At 43.1% G+C, this 15104-nt stretch overlaps 1 long non-coding RNA gene, 1 other non-coding gene and 1 pseudogene across 2 annotated transcripts in view; all 3 read right to left on the reverse strand.

Moving 5' to 3' along the window:
• Window positions 1-2661, reverse strand: part of LOC147263668 (uncharacterized) — a 58464-nt gene extending 55803 nt beyond the window's left edge. The window contains exons 1-3 of the long non-coding RNA XR_015112637.1: window positions 2539-2661; window positions 2197-2310; window positions 1981-2053 (exon numbers count right to left, since the gene is read on the reverse strand). This is a non-coding gene — a long non-coding RNA (uncharacterized LOC147263668). The remainder of the gene's footprint in view (window positions 1-1980; window positions 2054-2196; window positions 2311-2538) is intronic.
• LOC147263751 (5S ribosomal RNA) lies at window positions 281-399 on the reverse strand. The gene has a single exon (XR_015114384.1). It is a non-coding gene; the product is annotated as a 5S ribosomal RNA (ribosomal RNA).
• Window positions 1127-1235, reverse strand: LOC147263752 (5S ribosomal RNA; annotated as a pseudogene).
• Window positions 2662-15104: the final 12443 nt, after the last annotated feature.

Below are 15104 nucleotides of genomic sequence, written 5' to 3' on the forward strand. Positions count from 1 at the left end.
TCCATTTCACACACTTTACAACCTCAGAAAAAAAGTGATGCGCAACAGCCTCAGGGTCTTTTCACACGCCAAATACGTGTCCTGTCAATAAAAGAAAAGAATGTTGATGTCATCGAGAGAAAAGTACTGCATCTGCCATCTGTCTTCTTCAAATTAACCACTGCATGACATTCCATTCCAAAGCTGCGGAGGGCGCTTCAAGAAAAGGTGTGTGAGGGAAGCTCGCTCATGCTGGTCCCCAAAGACTCAAAGCTGCCCTTTCCTCACAAAGAAATAAAAAAGCTTACAGCACCTGGTATTCCCAGGCGGTCTTACATCCAAGTACTAACCAGGCCCGACCCTGCTTAGCTTCCGAGATCAGACGAGATCGGGCGTGTTCAGAGTGGTATGGCCGTAAGCCCTTGACTCTGACACACATGGGCTCTATATCCATTTCACTCACTTTACAACCTCAAAAAAAATGTGATGTGCAACAGCCTCACGGTCTTTTTACACACCAAATCGGTGTCCTGTCAATAAAAGAAAAGAATGTTGATGTCATCGAGACAAAAGTACTGCATCTGCCATCTGTCTACTTCAAATTAACCACTGCATGACATTCCATTCCAAAGCTGTGGAGGGCGCTTCAAGAAAAGGTGTGTGAGGGAAGCTCGCTCATGCTGGTCCCCAAACACTCAAAGCGGCCCTTTCCTCACAATGAAACCAAAAAGCTTACAGCAACTGGTATTTCCAGGCGGTCTCCCATCCAAGTACTATCCAGGCCCGAACCTGCTTAGTTTCCGCGATCAGACGAGTTCAGAATGGTATGGCCGTAAGCCCCTGACTCTGACACACATGGGCTCTATATCCATTTCACACACTTTACAACCTCAGAAAAAAAGTGATGCGCAACAGCCTCACAGTCTTTTCACACGCCAAATACGTGTCCTGTCAATAAAAGAAAAGAATGTTGATGTCATCGAGAGAAAAGTACTGCATCTGCCATCTGTCTTATTCAAATTAACCACTGCATGACATTCCATTCCAAAGCTGCGGAAGGCGCTTCAAGAAAAGGTGTGTGAGGGAAGCTCGCTCATGCTGGTCCCCAAAGACTCAAAGCGGCCCTTTCCTCACAAAGAAACAAAAAAGCTTACAGCATCTGGTATTCCCAGGCGGTCTTCCATCCAAGTACTAACCAGTCCCGACCCTGCTTAGCTTCCGAGATCCGGCGTGTTCAGAGTGGTAAGGCCGTAAGCCCTTGACTCTGACATACATGGGCTCTATATCCATTTCACTCACTTTACAACCTCAGAAAAAACGTGATGCGCAACAGCCTCAGGGACTTTTCACACGCCAAATAGGTGTCCTGTCAATATAAAGAAAAGAATGTTGATGTCATCTAGAGAAAAGTACTGCATCTGCCATCTGTCTTCTTCAAATTACACGCTGCATGACATTCAATTTCAAAGCTGCGGAAAGGCGCTTCAAGAAGAAGTGCGTGAGGGAAGCTCGCTCATGCTGGTCCCCAAAGACTCAAAGCTGCCCTTTCCTCAAGCTGAAGTTAAAAGAATTGCAAATTAATCCTTCACAGGTACTTGTTCACAGAGATGGATGAAATAAAAATTGAATATATTCTAGTATTATAAAAATACAATGAACAAAATTATTAACAATGAGTAAGAGGATTTTCAAAACAAAACAAACAGATTCTTTCTTGGTTCTGAACTTTCGTTTCACTGAAAATAAAAATCTTTTTTAGTTGGATAGTTTCACATAAAATACCCTCAAGTCATCCTTTACACCTCAATTGTAAGGAAAAAAAGTTTCCTCTACAAAAGATAACCCTTTTGTTTTTTTAAAATATACATCATATTTAATCCCTTTCAGAATCCTTAAGTTACCTTCTAAACCGGTATTCTTTAATTTACAACAACTAAAACTCAATATTTTACCTGTGGGCACACACACATTCATATGAAACACCTTAAATTTAATTTTTACCTGTTTCAGGCCTGTTTATTGAAGCTCGTGTGCGGTCGGGGCTTCACAACTGTAATGGCCGCTTCACTCGCAGCTGAGCACACAATAAAAGCAAGTGCATGTGTATGTTAGTCCTCAAAAATCCAGGGTTTTATTAGAAGGGGGAGAACGGGAATGGAGGATGAGAGTCTGAATGGTAATGGCAATGGCGGTGGAAGTCACAATCCAAACACTCACACGCAATGGCGGGACAGCGAAAGTCACGAAGAAGAAAACACAGCAGGACAAGGCACAGCAGAACAGCAGAGCCATCGGATGGAAACCCGTCTCTCTCTCTCCAATGTCCGTCTCCTTCAAGCATATTATCTTAATTTAGCCACAATTATCAAACATTATCTCGTGTCGAATTCGCATTACCTTTACTTTCGCTCCAAACATATTACAACGCTAAAGCTACGATCTGCAGGCACATTAGCACGGAATGCTATCCCTAGCTAGCACGTCGCTAACCATGTACACATCCAGTCTCTTTTCACTATAACAGTTAGATAAAGCGCAAATACAGGCATAAATATTCACCTCTCGAAGGTCACACAGAAGTTTATATCAGGACCACCAGTCGTCGACCTCCAAAATAAACTTAAATGCTCTCCACACAAACGATGCCTCCCCTCTTAACTCTCTGATCATTGCCTCTGTTTCTCTCCCCATGCGCGCTAACTACTCACCTCACAAACCTGCGCCACTAGTCCCACCCCTTACACAGTAACTTTCCTCTCATTGGCTTTTGCGGTCTTAATACACCCAAAGATAAGACAGGAATGAAATGACTGACAGGTAACAATTGAGGTTACATATAAACACGGCTTCTTCCCCTCTCCTTATTCTCAGATCACTGATCTTTTACAGACTCAGAGAACTTAAAGACCTTTATATGAATTTATTTTTTAACTGTAAATAGTTTTACTTTTTAAATGTTACATATTATATTTATGCTTTTAACCTGCTCACATTATAACCAATTTTAAAGATCATGAACTCTATTTATTTTTGAACTTTTTAACACATCTCTTTCTGCTTTTTATGCGATGTAATTTATTTGATTTTTGTACAGGGCTACGTGTTGTATGATAACAAGAGTGTATATTGTTTACAATGTGTTACAGTCAATGGGTGGCACGGTGGTACCGTTGTTAACAGTGTCGCCTCAAAGCAAGTTCAAGTCCTGGCTCGAGCACAGGTTCTTTCTGTGTGGTGTGTGCATGTTCTCTCCGTGCCTGCGTGGGTATTCTGTCTGCAATGGACTGGCTACCTGTCCAGGGTGAAACCTGCCTCTCACCTGAAAGCCACTGGGAAAGGCTCCAGCCTCCCCCTGCAACCCTTAACAGAAATAAGCTGGGATGCATGGAAGTATAGAAAGCGGATACAATGAAGCGCATACAAATTTTTCGAATGCATGAAAAAGTCTCACCTTTTGTTTTTTTCATATTGGTTAGTTTGGAAGCATGGAATTTCTGACAAAGCCTAAGTTTGTATTGTTTATTCACTGATTTTTCTGACAATTTACAAACAAAGCTTTCAAAACTGAGAGGACAAGCAGTGGTGTTTAAGATCAACACCCAACATGGGGCTTGAACCAACAACCCTGAGACTAAGAGTCTCATGCTCGACTGACTGAGCTAATCAGGTTACGTCAGTGTAAGTCCCATAGCATGAAGCGGTCAGAGTGAGAGACTCACAGTCCTGTGAGTGATCACCCACCCATCTATCCATCCATCCATCCATCCATCCATCCGTCCATCCATCCATCCATCCATCCATTTTTCCGCTTATCCTGTTAAGTGTCACAGGGTGGGGCTGGAGCCTATCCCAGAGGGGACATTACCTTGGACAGGTCAGTGGTCCATCGCAGTCCACCGCAGCCAACAAATATTGACAGACAACCATTCACACTCACAGCCATACCTACGGTCAATTTAGAGTTGCATTTCCATTTGCATGTCTTTGGACTGTGGAAGGAAGCTGGAGTACCTGGAGAGAACCAGCACAGGGAAAACATGCAGACACTCTCAGGATTTATTCCAATGAAGCGCCTAAAAAAGGAGTGTTGGAACTCACTCAGATGAATGAGACATTATAAGCCATCAAATATATACATGTAGATATAGTGTTGGAGATCCAAAAAAACAGGGAGAAAAGAGAAGAGAAGAAGAAGAAGAAAAAAACAGCTTCTTTGACCAGATAACATAGTTGTCTATTTCAATGTTTGAGGTCTGAAAAAATAACTGATTAACTGTGAAATGTGATGGACAGGCAAGTACTTACTAGGATCAGGGCAGCTGGAAGATAGGCTCCTGCATCTGTAGGCAATATCAGAGACAAAGAAAAATCAACACAAATGAGCAGGCACTTGAACGATGCTAAAACCACTCTTTTTTAAACAAATACAACCACAGCTCCTGATCTATGGCCTTAAGTACACTGTAATCATGCCATCAGACAGACTCATGCCAGAGCAGTAGCCTAGCACAAGATGGAGGAACGTAATTGCATGTAAACACAGTCAGTGTGCACTCATCTTAATATGAACCGACTTAACTGTTGTGTGACACGTATATTGTGTGTACTGTAAAATGGTTCAGACTATCAGAAAGCTTCATGAATTCACAGGCAAAATACAGATGTCGCACACATTAATTTGTGGAGGCTCGAGATGTAAAAAGTAAAGTCAACTCTCTGTGTTTTTTGGACTAATTTGCAAGCATTTTCAACATTTTGGCTAGCTGCTAAATCTGGCTAGCATGATGTGCACCGAGTGTAATTATCAATGCAAATGTGGCAGGATGAGAGGTCCCATCCTAGCAGTGAGACTGGTTGGTGATGCCTGACTTGGCTTGTACCATCATTAGCCAACCAGTGTGAGGCGCTGCTCTATAAATAGGGGCAGCATCTACCTGGTCCATCTCTTGCTCTTGGGGTCCGCGGTCCTCCCACTTCCTGGTCACCTCGCTTCCGCCTCTGATCGCCTCACGTCTGCCTTCTCGCCACCGTCTGTGCTGGTATGTAGCAGTAGCTCCCTGTAGCTCGTGTTGCATGCTGATCATGCACGTTTTTCATATTCACGTGTTTAATTGTAGGCGTCCGGCTTTTTAATCGCCGCTAGTGGGGAAACACCCCCCCCCCCCCCCCGCCGATCTGACGTGCAGAGGCTGTTTGCCACAGCATACTAGCTGTGAAACCCTTTGCTCTGCATGCATGCAATCTACACCTGATTGGCACAGCTGGTGAGCCGTGACACTGAGGAAGAACTAGCTGCTGCTTTGCTACCGGGCGCTGTCTTGCCAGACTATCCTGCTTTGCCAGATGCTCCTGCTTTGCTCTGGCTGCTGTTTGCTACAGACTACCCTGCTTTGCTCTGGCTGCTGTTTTGCTACAGACTACCCTGCTTTGCTCTGGCTGCTGTTTTGCTACAGACTACCCTGCTTTGCTCTGGCTGCTGTTTTGCTACAGACTACCCTGCTTTGCTCTGGCTGCTGTTTTGCTACAGACTACCCTGCTTTGCTCTGGCTGCTGTTTTGCTACAGACTACCCTGCTTTGCTCTGGCTGCTGTTTTGCTACAGACTACCCTGCTTTGCTCTGGCTGTTTGGCTACAGACTACCCTGCTTTGCTCTGGCTGCTGTTTTGCTACAGACTACCCAGCTTTGTTACAGGCTCCTGCTCTATTAGCCTGCTCTGCTACTAGCCTGTTCTGCGACCTACTGGCCATCTACACATGTTTTGCTTGTTTGTTTGTTCACTGTTTACTGTGTTCACTGGAGTGCTCTGCTTCTGTGTTAATGAATTGGAATCCGCTGTGTGTTGAACTGGAGGTTGTTGCAGTAATTCACCTTGTTTAACCAGGGTCTGCCAGATCCTGATGTCCACCGTGTGGCGCCACTGAACTGTACTTCATGGTGCTCTGAAGGTTTGGATCTGCATTGTTTCCCATTCCTCCGCTTGGGCTTCAGGGTGTAGCAAGCTGCTGGACGGCTATCCGTTAGCTCCCTGGTCTAGCAATGGAGAAATGAACTCGTTTCTGGTTATTTTGGGTTGTATTATTTTTCCTTGCTAATTTGTTTTTAATAATTAAATCTTGTTTCTCGAATTAATTTTTAAATTGTGGTTTGAGTTTGGTTCTGGTTTGTGTTTTTTTTTTTTTAGTTTTGGTGTTAAATTATAATTCTTGTCATTTCGTTTCAGGTACTGGGAGCTCACGGTCCTGGCGTCGCTTTTCCTCTTGTGTGCTGTGCACCCCTGTTTTGCTTTAATCATGTGTTTTTAAATGTGATGTCCCAATTGATCAGGGTGTCTTCTGCCTTGGGATCCCTCACCCCCACTGGTAAGCTCCAGACTTGTTTAGATTCATTCTTGTTCTCTTTTTAATCTGCTGGCCTGTTTACAATAAAATATTTTTGTCATGGAACCACGTCTCCTGCCAATTAGTAAATGAACCTGTGAGTGCCTTTTGGTCAGTACGTTAACTATTTCCTTGGGCGAAATTCCCAAGGTGGCGTTGTCCGGCTTTGGTCACTATTATATTTTAATAAGTGCACCCCCCACTCGTGTGTGTCGCCACACAAACTGGAAACTTCACTTAGCCTCCACTGGCCTACAGACTTTGCGCCAGTGTCTACAATAAATGCAATCGCTACTCACCAAATGACTGTGATTGAGATGGATGATAACCAAGGCTCTGGCCTCACGTGCAGATCAGGAGATTCTCCTTGCGTCCATCAGGCAAAGATACTGCATGATACTGTTTTATTTACAGTGAAGTACTGTATTTTAGCATTACAGCATAGTTCTGTTAAACAGTCATGGGGTGTAATTTAACAGATTCCTATTAGAATTAACAGCAAAGTACTGTATTTTTATAAACAGGGTGATACTGTTGAAATCTTGTAGTACACTGCAAGCAATTGCTGTAAATGTACAAGTCCCACCGCTTTCATAAAATTACTCACTGGATTCAGGACGACCCCTGCTACTCGGCTGCGGTGGGCGGGAGGAGGCTCAGGCCCAAACAACACTGACTGCAGCTTTAATTTAATCCGAGGTTGATGTAATACTCTGAGAAATCAGTGGTATTTATTTCATGATTTTCATAGGAATAAGTTAAGAATAAAATGCCAGTTCATGGTTAAGCTAAAATTTACATTAGTATTATGAAGAAGATATTAAAATATTTGTTTAAAATTTAACTTTCAAAAAACATCATTTCATGGGGTGTGAATGTCTTTCAAAAATGTTAAAGTAATTCTATTACGTTAGGTTACGTGCGTGAGTTCATGACCTTTAGTGTTTACACTTCCGGGAGAAACGAGCGCGAGGAAGGAGCATCGTGTGAATGGCGTAACGTTATCGGAGTTTGGAGACTGTGTGTTGTCGGAGAGGAGTTTTTATCGGTAACGGACTGTGAACTGTAATTGACCGACGTGATCGGAGTGCGTGAGTCGGATTCTCCGCCACCGATTGTGTTTTGAGCACCAGGCAAGTCCAGTTACAGAAGCTAGCGGGAGCTAGGCTAACGCTGTCCACGCTGAATGGAGACGCCGCTGCACGGACGGGACAGGCGCTTCGGATAGTCGCCTCGGGAGAGAGTCGTTAATGGAGGACGCGTCACTGCTGCCGAAGGAGTCGGAGGATGTGCCGCTGCTGCCGAATCACGGAGGTCTGTTGCTGCGGGCTGCTGCGAGCGGGACGGTTGCTGCCACAACGAGCGAGGGATTCATCGGCTGCGGTCCGGTATTGTTGACTTCACCGACACACGGGGGGATCTGGTAAAGGTTTCCATCATGAGCTCCAATTAAAGCGGGCCAACGAAAGTAAACAAGAGTGCACTCGAAATAAAATTAGACAGTTGAAAAAAAGACAAACAATATACCCCGGGGTTCTTTTTATTTTCTATAGTCTTGTTTATTCAAGGTTTGAATGTGTTTTTCTGCAAGCTTTTAATACATTTTCTAAACTGAAATCTTGTGTTGGTTTCATTGAATTTGTGTGTTGTTACTGAAGCTTTTCAGCAGAGTTTAAAGGTCAAGTGTACTCCCCATAGCCTCCATTTGAATATTTAAGAGTGAGAATCATACATTGCCCTAGATTGATATTAATTATTCCAGATGGGACTTTTACCATACAAGATATTTGAAATGAGTTAAAGTGTTCCCTGTAAGCCTAAGGTGGGTTTTAATATTGGAGCCGGTGGTAAAAGGGTTACATTTAGAAATCTAAACCCCTGCTACCATGAGCACACATGGAAATAAAGACTCAACTGACCGCTCGGTCTACTTCAGCTAGCACACTGAACAATACTGTTGTTTACTTGCTAGCTGATAAGTGAGCAGCTGATGTTTGCAATAACATTGAAATAAACTAAAAATAGAGTCAATAACTCAAATCCTATCACCACCAAAGGAGCCACGTCTTTAACACTTCAATCTCATAGCGACTCCTCAGGATTTCTTCTTCTCTCCATTGCATTTTGTAGGAGGCTCCTGCCGGTCCACACTGCCTTCCCCCTAACAGATTCAGCTACTGAGACTAAAGTTCGTTAGTAAGCTCAATGCATAAAAGTGACGTAATATTTGTTGAAAACTAAATAGGCGTGAAGCTGTAACCTCACATGAACACTTGAAGTCTAGATTTCAGCTGCATGTGAAGAAATCAGCATAAAATCCTTGTGTTGGTGTTTAAACCTGGACTACCAGAACCAGGCTAAGAGGTGTTTGTCTGTTAGCTGTGAAGCAAACTGAAACATGAAGGCTTTGAGGGTTTGTTCTCAACACAAAGAAAGATTCAATGCTCAAACTGCCAACTCTGTAAAAACAAAACATTTTTACAAATCTCAGTTTATTTCTTCATGAAGATCTTAATGAGGCAATCAGCACCAGAGCACTAAAGTTAAAATTAGTAACACCGTCACAAACGATGGATTTATTTGACCCAATGTAGTTTTCCTGATCAAATATAGTTTTCATCAAAATATATATTTTTTTATAATTATTTCCCAATATGCAACGTCACATAAATAAAAAATGGAGGACCCTATAAAATGACCTGACGTCAGTGTTCAAGGGTGAAGTCATTTTTGGAATGAAGAAGAGTTCATCCAGCTTTTTTTGCCTCGTGTCTCTGAACCAGTTCATTTGTTGTGTCCACGCTGTTCTGTGTTTAACATGTTTTATGTAACATGAATAACATATTAATATACAAATATATACATGACATAAATTATATATAGACACAGATAAACATCAATAACCAGTGAGAGAAGTCATGTGGTTCTCCGACCTCTCTAAGCTGCATCGCAGTGCTGGAGGAGTGCTGACATCATCATTGATGGTTCCTTGCTGGATGAAGGCCTAAACTATGGAGTGAAATCTACTGCCTTGAACTCACTCTTCATTTCTGCTCAGGCTTTTCCTGCCAGCAAGGCAGTGGCAAGAAAAGCAGTCAGCTGATGTCCACAGCTCAACATGAGAAGGACACATTTCTTTTGAAGAAAAAACATTTCAAGGAGTTTTTCCTGCCAATACAGGACAACACCCACTCACAAACCAGTGCTGGACAAGTTCCTTCAAAGCTGTAATGCCTTATTTCTTACTTGTTACTGTCATTTTAAAATAATTGGTTCCATTACGATTGTGTCTGCCAGCACTTGGTGACTGTACAGGAGGTCTGGGGACCGCAGGGCCACAACAAGCCCATTTCCTCAACTCTCCATTGAGTACAGAGGTCCCCAAGTATGGACCAGTGAGGATAAATGTGATAGTGTAGAAGTCCTTTTGTTCTTCAACTGGTCCAACTTGATGGTGAGTCTCCTTTTATCAAGGATTACTGAATGCTTGTGTTATTCATGGCATTGTTAACACTTTATAAACCCTTCATTCAGAGCTGTAAAGAACCTTTAACCTCATATCCCAGACATCAAAGTGGGCCACTAACCGGTGAGATGAAGCTATGCTATGCTGCTACATTCTGAAGAGGTAAAGTAGCAGGTTCTGAGAGTGATGGCTAACCTGGATGTGTTCATCTCCTACTTTAATATCAGCGTCGCAACTTGGAGCTCTGACCACCTCCAGCTTTTTGTTCCTGTTTCTGCTTCAGTCAACAGGGAACTCAAACCTGCAATAGAATCATCAACAACAATGGAATAGAAAACAGAGGAAGACAAAATATCATAAACTTACAAAGCTGAGAAATGTTCATGAAGAATAAATGCACACATTATGATTGAGGCCAGAAAGTAAAACTCCACACCAAATGTATTTTGACATGTAGGGATAATGAACTTGAATGTGTTGAAATAGCAGATGAATGAATCCACTATCACAAGATGGCGTCACAGATCTCACCATCAAGTTGGACCAGTTGAAGAACAAACAGACTTCTCCACGATCACATTTATCCTCACTGGTCCGTACTTGGGGACCTCTGTACTAAATGGAGAGTTGAGGAAATGGGCTTGTTGTGGCCCTGCGGTCCCCAGACCTCCTGTACAGTCACCAAGCGCTGGCAGACACAATCGTAATGGAACCAATTATTTTAAAATGACAGTAACAAGTAAGAAATAAGGCATTACAGCTTTGAAGGAACTTGTCCAGCACTGGTTTGTGAGTGGGTGTTGTCCTGTATTGGCAGGAAAAACTCCTTGAAATGTCATGCAAGTTTTTTCTTAAAAAGAATTGTGTAAAACATTCATTAACATCCAGGCCCAAAGACAAGAGAGGGCAACGCTCCAGGAGTCTTTGATCTCTGAATGCTGAGCATTGATCTCCTGCTTCAGTCTTTGATCTCTGACTGATCCGAAACTAATCAAAGGATCACATCAGCATATTGGTCCAGTCTACAGATGGTGATTTTACCAAGTGCACTACAGCAGTCCTTGTTGCTGTCTGCTGTTGTGTCACAGCAAAGTAAGGAAACAGCCTGACGGTCCTCAGGAGGAAATTCAACAACCTCCAAAGATGGAGGTGAATCTAGACCTGCTCATGTTTACTGTCCTTGATGAACTTGACAAACACACCACATGTCACACACTCTACAGTTTCAATCTGTTGAGAACATGAAACGTGTGGCCCCAGTGACCCTGCATGAAATTTTTGTCCAATTCAAATTTTGATTCATGACCCAGAACCACTCAAAACCCCTGAAAAATAAAGGTTTGGGTGCATTAAAGACATAAATAATAACATCATCATGTTTCAAGGGGGCTGCAGGATGGTGCAGTGGTTAGCACTGTGGCCTCACAGCAAGAAAGTTCTGGGTTCGAGTACCGGCTCGGGCGCAGTATCTTCTTGTGTAGAGTCTGCAAGTTCTCCCCGTGCCTGTGTGGGTTCTCTCTGGTATTCCGGCTTCCTCCCACAGTCTAAAGACGTGCAATTTGGGGAAAAGGCTGATTGGATTCTCTAAATTGACTGTAGGTATGAATGTGAGTGTGAATGGTTGTTTGTCCCTGTGATGGACTGGTGACTGGTCCAGGGTGAACGCTGCCTTTTGCCCGTAGACACTGGGATAGGCTCCAGCTCCCCCCGAGACCCTGAACAGGAATAAGTGGAAGAAGATGAATGAATGTTTCAAGGTTTTCTTCCCTCAAATCTCAAGGTCAAGCTGCATTATTTGCAGTGCTCATTAGCAGGGGAATTAGCTCCAATGGTAGAGTGCTAGCTTAGCATGTGAGAGGTAGAGGAATCCATGCCCTCATTCTCCAGAATACTTCAGCTTGTTCTGTTGATCAGAGGAGCTGCTGTGTGATGAATGCTGATGTTTGTCCACTGCTGTGATAAAGTGTCACCCTGTTACTGATACTGACCATTTCAGCTAATTCCCCTGCTAATGAGCACAGCAGATAATGCAGCTTGACCTTCATGCATGGTTGGATGAGCGTCACCAGGTGAAGCTTCTCTGGTTGACCAACATGTGGAATCTCTTTCAATACTCCAGTGGTGGTTTAAGTGATGAAAATATGGATTAGTCACTGGAAGTGTGTGTGTGTGTTTAAAAAGGCAAAAAAAACTTTTTTCAGCAATAGAACTTTAATACAAACACAAAATGAAAAGCAGAAAATGCCAGAATCCAAAATATGGATTTACAGAGGAAGCGTGCTGGGCCCAGAACCCAGAGGTTGATGGATCAAAACCATCCTCTACTAAAAGAAGGGAATAAAATAAACTTGGTTGTTTTGAAATGTGAATCTGTTAAAGAGGGGTGGAAATGGTGAGGTAGTCATTGTCCCTTTTGTTTTATTACAGAGACCTCATTGTTACTTAAATAATTTGAATTCTTTACTTGAAGATTCACGCTTTTTCGCTCAAAATGTATAAAACTTCTTGCATGTTGGTGCCCCATCACACACAACAGGTGCACTTGTACTCTTTTCACCTCTGACCCACAAACATTCATAGTCTTCCAGTGAACGTCCAATTATCTTCTGAAATCAGTGATGAATCTTTACCTGCTGAGACTCATTGTCGATGACTGTGACTAGCATGTGCTAGCAGAATACAGCACTCCTTCTTCATTGTCTGTCTTTGTCTCTGACCAGCTCTCCTGCTCTCTTTCCTCCTACCAGTCAAAGCAGACATCTTCGCCTACTGATCTTGGATCTGCTGCCTGTTCCTGCCTAGTAAAAGAAGGAACCAGCACCTGGTTCTACAGGCTGAATTAACTCCAGGACGTTGGCCAGCCGTGTCAGTTGAAACCTTATTTGTCCAAATAGAGAAAAAATTTGATCTGATTGTTAATGAAAGATGTCATCATGGCTTTGAAACTGTGGTTGGGGACAAGCCAACATGAGCACATTCATGGAAGAATAGCAATAAAAACAGGAAGTGTTAGTTAGCAAGTACTCACCAGTCTTTCACTATCATACATGAGTCTAGTGGAACAAAATGGCTGCTGCTGACTGTGCTGCCTGGTGGTGGATCACTCTTCACCATCCTCACAGGCCTTGATGGAACCAAAAAGGCGACTTCCTGGAGAAGATCTTCCAGGGGGTCCAGGTTAAAGCGGTGCCCCAGCTGGCACCAGGCACTGACCCAGGTCCTGCATGTGAGATACTGTCAGTTCTGTTCTGCCCTGCTCACAACCACAGGCTGGTGTTGAGGCCTGCAGCAACCAGGGCCCCAGTCACCAAGTGTATAAAGGCTGGTCATTGTGGCAGTGGGAGGAGTCAAAATGAAGACAGACCAATGTGAGCAGGACTTGACTGCAAAAGTAAGAAGAACTTGACCATGTTTCCTACAGTACCCAGGAGGCTTGGTAGTTGTTGAAGGAAGCTCCAAAAGCAAAGAGCAGTCAGCAGGATATAAAAAGAAAAGATCCAGACAATAAAACTACAAGTAGAAACAAGATGAAATACTCAAAGCTTTGGAAAGATACTCCAAGGTTTTATATACATTATTATATACACTACTATTCTCCATGACTCCTAAAGAGGGAAAGGAAAAATTAGAATGTGGATCAGATCAGCTGATTTCAGTGTTAAGTCCATCCCTCCATCCACTTTCTATTCTTATCCTTTAAGGGTCACGGGGGGGGGGGGGGCATCTGTCTCATGCAACCTAAACTAAAACTTCAGTCAGATCAAATTCAGATTAAAGCAAGAGTTTCCAGATCAAAGTCAGAATTCCTGATGATGTCATCAGGGCTTTGACAGTACCTAGAATTCTGTCTTTGATCTCAGGAGGACATGAAAGAAACACAATTGAGGAAAGTATAAGAGAGCACATTCAGCTTCATTAGAAACACTTGAACTGTTGAACAGTAGAATTTGTTTGAAACAGTTTACAACACTGAGTGACAGGATTGAAGAGGGAAGATTTTTCTACTTAACATTTAATTCTAACTTAAAACTGGGGATGAACATTCTCAGTAGTTCATATACTAATATACAGAGTAAGTCATGTCATTCCCTTTTGGAAAAAAAAACAAGAGAAAAAACATGTGAAGCTCCTCCCCCCAGCTCCAGATGGTACAGACAGATATGAGAGTGACAAGGAAGCAAAGAAGTGTTGTGCTCCTCTCCAGTGCTCTTGTGTTGTTGTGTTCTTCTCAGCTCCATCATGAAGACGTGCTGGCAGTGGGCGCTGGTGGAAGTTTGCAGCTCTCACTGGAAAGTCCTGAGGCTCCTCCCATTCTGAAGCAGGCAGTTGCTCCTAGCCAGCCGACACTTTCCCTCTCTTGTGTAGGAGTGAAGAACAAAATCAAAATAAAGAATCATCACTCTTTCATTGGGGGAAATTTTTTCTCATTCTAAAAATTCAACAGCTTCTATCATTTCTTTTACAGAATATGTCAGTGATATACTAGGATTTTCTGTTGTGCTGTCAAATTAACTTTTATCGATGCTTCACACTTCAGGTGTGAAAGTTTTTCAGTGGGAAAGACATGAGGATGAGGACGAGGCTGATTGATACTCTAAACTGACTCTAGGTGTGACTGTGAGTGTGAATGGTTGTCTGTCTTTATGTGTTGGCCCTGCAATGGACTGGCGACCCCTCCAGGGTGAACCCACTTCATGCTGAAAGCTGGGGAGACAGGTCCCCCCACCCCACAACCCTTAACAGGATAAGTGGAAGAAAATGAATGGATGGATGGATGAATGGATGGATGGATGGATGGATGGATGGATGGATGGATGGATGGATGGATGGGCTACAGTTCAGTCACTGTGTCTCTTGTTCCCACAGTGATTTGATGCATCCTACCAACACAGCAGGACTCACCAGGAGACAATGGATTGTCAGTCATTTTTCACTGACAGCGCTGGAGCCGGAGCCCACAAGGTCACAACTGGCATTGGTGGACTCCAGGATATGTTTGGACCTACAGAAATGCACAACCTGTTAATGACAACACTTTCATATATTTAGCCCTGCTCACAGATCTCTAATACAATTTTCAAGTCATACAACAGGTTCAATGTTGACCCTTCGACCACCGTTACACTGAAGCAGAGTTCAATGGCAGTGTTGCATATGTTGGGAGGAGCCTGTGGCTCTCGGTTCAGAGGATGATTTGAAGAATTCGTTGTTGCTGAACTGTTTATGCTTCAATTTCTGGACGTTCACTGGTGGAATGTTTGTGGGTCAGAGGTGAAAAGAG

The sequence above is a fragment of the Aulostomus chinensis genome, chromosome 4 (assembly GCF_037954235.1).
Source record: "Aulostomus chinensis isolate RoL2024-O1b breed Wild chromosome 4, RoL_Achi_v1.0, whole genome shotgun sequence".
NCBI classification, from domain to species: Eukaryota; Metazoa; Chordata; class Actinopteri; order Syngnathiformes; family Aulostomidae; genus Aulostomus; species Aulostomus chinensis.